This window comes from Octopus sinensis, linkage group LG6 (genome assembly GCF_006345805.1).
Source record: "Octopus sinensis linkage group LG6, ASM634580v1, whole genome shotgun sequence".
Lineage (NCBI taxonomy): Eukaryota > Metazoa > Mollusca > Cephalopoda > Octopoda > Octopodidae > Octopus > Octopus sinensis.
Window position 1 is genome coordinate 76,060,467 of NC_043002.1, and position 5,000 is coordinate 76,065,466.

Here is a 5,000-nt window from a genome sequence, read left to right on the forward strand (position 1 = left end):
CAATATATTCACTGGGTAATCTGTAAAAACCTGGATTTGCCGCATGAAAAAAACTGGTGGGAACACAAACCACCCCCAGTGCTTGAAAATGACCACATCTCACTCCTCTGGAACTTCACCATTCAAACTGACAGGAAGATAGATGCAAATAGGCCAGACATCATATTGAAAAACTTCAAACAAAGAACATGCCTCCTCATTGATATGACTGTCCCAATCGATATAAACGTATCTGTCAAGACCTACCAAAAACTGAGCAAATATAAAGATCTTGAAATAGAAATCAGCAAAATGTGGAAGCTGAAGACTAAAACAATACCTGTTGTCATAGGTGCCCTGGGAATGATAGCAAAAGGGGCTGATAGCTACCTAACTCAGATACCAGGAAACCCAAAAATGGCAGAAGTTCAAAAGATAGTGCTCATGGGAACTGCTCATATCCTACGCAAAATACTCTCTATGTAATCTCAAGGTTTAAAACAAACATAATTTTCGGTTTAAAAAAAAAAAAAAAAAAAAATTTTTTTTTTTTTAGACATTCATTAGTACAACATCCCCACCCCCCAAATATATGGCACACTAGGCATAACAACAACATGAACTTCCAACCCTGTTGTCTCTTGAGGTCTCTGGGTGAGACTTGGAGCCAACTTGTACAAATATAAAGCAAAAGTCAAACATAGAATAATAATAATAATGGCCTACCAATGTATAATGGCCTACCAATGTATACTCTGGCCCACCAATGTATACTTTGCCCTAGGAGTCGGGAAGACACTCGGCAAGAAATGGAAGCAAATTTGAAAGAAGAAAAATAATAATAATAATAATAATAATAATGACCTACCAATGTATACTCTGGTCTACCAATGTATACTATGAGTTTCTTTGCCCTAGGAGTCGGGAAGACACTCGGCAAGAAATGGAAGCAAATTTGAAAGAAGAAAAAAAAAAAAAAAAAAAATAATAATAATAATAATAATAATAATAATAATAGCAAGACATTACAGAGTCGGCCAGTATTTACATTGGACAATATGTCGGCATTATAAAATCAAAACCGCTGACAAATGGTATAAACATCATCCTGAAGCTGTGACTGAGGGAGAAAATGTGTCGATTCTATGGGACTTCCCCGTGCAGACCGACAGGACTATAAAAGCTAATAAACCGGATATTATTATAAAAGATCAGACAAAAAGGATGTGTTTATTAATTGACATGAGTATTCCTGTGATCACAATATAGCGGCGAAAGAATTTGACAAGATCAGTAAATATAAAGAATTGCTAATAGAAATTGAAAAAATGTGGCATCTCAAGACGACTACAGTACCAGTGATTGGAGGATCTCTAGGAATGATAAAAAAAGGTACTGAAACCTATTTGAAAATGATACCAGGCTTACAATCGCTACAGGAAGTGCAAAAAATCGTATTAACTGGAACGGCTCATGTACTGAGAAGAGTACTATCGCTGTGAAAATAACATCCATCCATGAATTTATTTATTTATTAATTTTTAAATACATATTTTATCTGTGAATTTGCGCGTGTAATCTGGGAATGCATACAATGCCCTTCTCTGCACTAGGTGTATGGAAAACACTCGGCGAGAAACGGAAGAAAATTTGAAGAAAGAAGGAAAAAATAATAATAATAATAATAATTAATAATAATAATAATAATAATAATATAATAATATAATAATAATAATAATAATAATAACAATAATAATAATAATAATAAATAATAATAATAATAATAATAATAATAATAATAATAATAATAATAATAATAATGATAATAATAATAACAATAATAATAATAATAATATAATAATAATAATAATAATATAATAATAATAATAATAATAATAAGGCACACAGAGCTGCGCTCGGTAGTGTAGTGAAAGCACACTATAAAAATAAAACTACTGAATAATAATAATAATAATAATTATTATAATAATAATAATAATAATAATAATAATAATAATAATAATAATAATAATAATAATAATAATAATAATATGCCCTAATGCAGTACCATGGCTGCTGATGTTAACTGATTTGAAGTGTTATCATGTACATTTTTTTGTCTTGTTATAAAAGGTCTACAGCAAATATTCTGCTGTCAGTTGTTTGACCCTAACCAGTTGAGCATGTCCCTTAGTGGCTGCCGATATGTGCATCTCTGGTCACAAGCAGAAGTAGTGGGGGAGCATCATAGCCGTGTGTTGAAAGGGATTCTTTGGGGTTTGGTAATTCACCTCTGGAAACATGGATGTTTCGTTCGATATCTTTGAACAACCCTTATTCAGGGACCTTTTGAGTGGGATGGGCTACTCGACCTGAAGAAAATTCTAACTGGGCCCTACGTGCAAGGTCATGTGCTGTTTATCGTGATATGAGATCACCCTGACGCACCCATATGGTTGTACTGCATGTACATAGTGTACCCTTATTAGATGGGTAGTGATGATGGGTAAATTGGGCTTTGTATATTTGTACCCCAGTGTCACTTTGATAGCACGCGCTGCTCTCTCACTCAAAAATAAAAATAACAATAATCCGTTCTATTATAGGCACAAGGCCTGAAAGTTTGGGGGAGGGGGACAGTCGATTCAACTGGTTACTTAGTTCATCGACCCCGAAAGGATAAACGGCAAAGTCGACATCGGCGTAATTTGAACTCAGAACGTAGTGACAGACGAAATACCTATTTCATTACTACCCACAAAGGGCTAAACACAGAGGGGACAAACAAGGACAGACACGCGGATTAAGTCGATTATATCGACCCCAGTGCGTAACTGGTCCTTAATTTATCGACCCCGAAAGGATGAAAGGCAAAGTCGACCTCGAGGGGATTTGAACTCAGAACGTGTATATATATATATATATATATATATATTATATATATATATATTATATATAATATATATATTTATGTATATTATATATATACATGTATGTATATATATATATTTATATATATATATATATATATATATACATGTATGTATGTATGTATGTATGTATGTATGTATGTATGTATGTATGTATGTATGAGGAGATCCCCTTCCGTCATGAATGACTATGGGACTGCACCTAGAAAGTTACTGTCCGATGCACAAGTCCGGGCAAGGTTGTTTTTTGAAGGCTAGCAGCCACCCATACATACCAGCCTCTCTTCTCCACACCACTGATGTTATCCAAGCGAAAGGCAAAGGCCGATACGGCTTGGCCCCAGTGATGTCGCAACTTATTTCAGCTGAGTTAACTGGAGCAACGTGAAATAAAGTGCCTTGCTCAAGAACAACACGCTGCCCGGTCTGAGAATCGAACTCACATCCTTACGATCGTAAGCTCGACGTTCTAACCACTGAGCCATGCTCCTTCACACACACACACATATATACACATGTATATATATATATGTATGTATGTATGTATGTATGTATGTATGTATGTATATATATACAGACACAATGTATGCATATACAAGCAGACAGATAGATATATATTTAACTTCATGTTACGCACACTCGCCTTCTCACAGAAGCAAAACTTATATGATGGTCCGAGCACAAGAGCAAAAGGAATATTTAAGTAAAAATTCCAGGTGTGTCTTAGAACTGTTACTGAACTAATGGTAACAGGCCTTGCTAGACACTATTCATATCAGATGCTTACAGCCACGGTTGTATGGTTAAGAAGCCCTATTTGTAACCTTGTACCTTCAGTTTCAAACCCACTGTGGGCATCTTGGATAAGTGTCTTCTACAATAGCCTCAGGGCTAATCAATTATTTTGTAATCGAATTTGATGGGCGAGAAAATTTTATGCTGGCGAGTTTAGCTTGGACGATGACAGTTGCAGTGGAAGACCTTCAAAATTGGATGATGTTTTGAAGACAAAAATCGAAGAAAACTCAAATATCACGACTAGAGAACTTGTAGAGGAGTTGGAAGTTTCTAAAAGTACGGCTCATGAACACCTAGTGAAGCTATGATACATTTCTCGCTATAATGTATGGTTTCCTTACAAACTCTCAGAAAAGAATTGCTTGGACCAGTATTCTTTTTGTGATATGCTTTTGGAACGGAATGAAAACATATCCTTTTTGAATCAACTTTGAGTGGGAATAAAAAAACTGGATTGTGTACGAAAACGTAATGCGAAAAAGATCCTGGAGGTTGCATAAGGATAACCCAAACAGAAACCAAAGACGAATATCCATGTCAAAAAAGCTATGTTTGGTGGGATCATAAAGGCATTATTTATTATGAGCTTCTGCCACAAAACCATACCATTAGTTCACCAAAACATCATAGAATTGAGGCAGGATATTGCCAACAAGACAATCACGACCAGATGTGACTTTGGCTAGCCGAATAAAGTTAAAGGAACTTGACTAGGATCTCTATCCCCATCGTCCATATTCTCCTGATATTGCGCCATCCGACTATCACTTGTTTTTGTCTCTACAGAACTCATTTCAAGGGAAAACATTTAACGATTGAAATGGAATCACAATGCATCTAAACAAAGTTATCTGGATAACATTTTTTCTTCAAAACTTGTTAAATTTTATGCTGATGGAATATTGAAATTGTTTGATAAATTAATAAAAATGAAAATTATTTCATTGAATGTAATTTATTGAAAGGTCAATTATTTATATCCCCTTTGGCATATTAAAAAAAACGCCGTACAACTTAATGTGTGTTTGTGTGTGTGTCTCTCGTGACCTACATACTGAGTGAGTCCACTGGCTGACCCACACGGTCTGCTACATAAGGTGTGTAATAGATCATGCTGGATATCACACTGGTAGACGGGGGACGACTGCATGACCAGGCTTATGGCTGATTAGACCTGTCTTTGAGAAGGAGACACAACCGCACTGCTTACACGAAACTCTTCTGTACCCATGTCAGCGAGAAAGTTCACATCATCCATATTTTTACAAGCACGTATCAACTCAATGTATACCA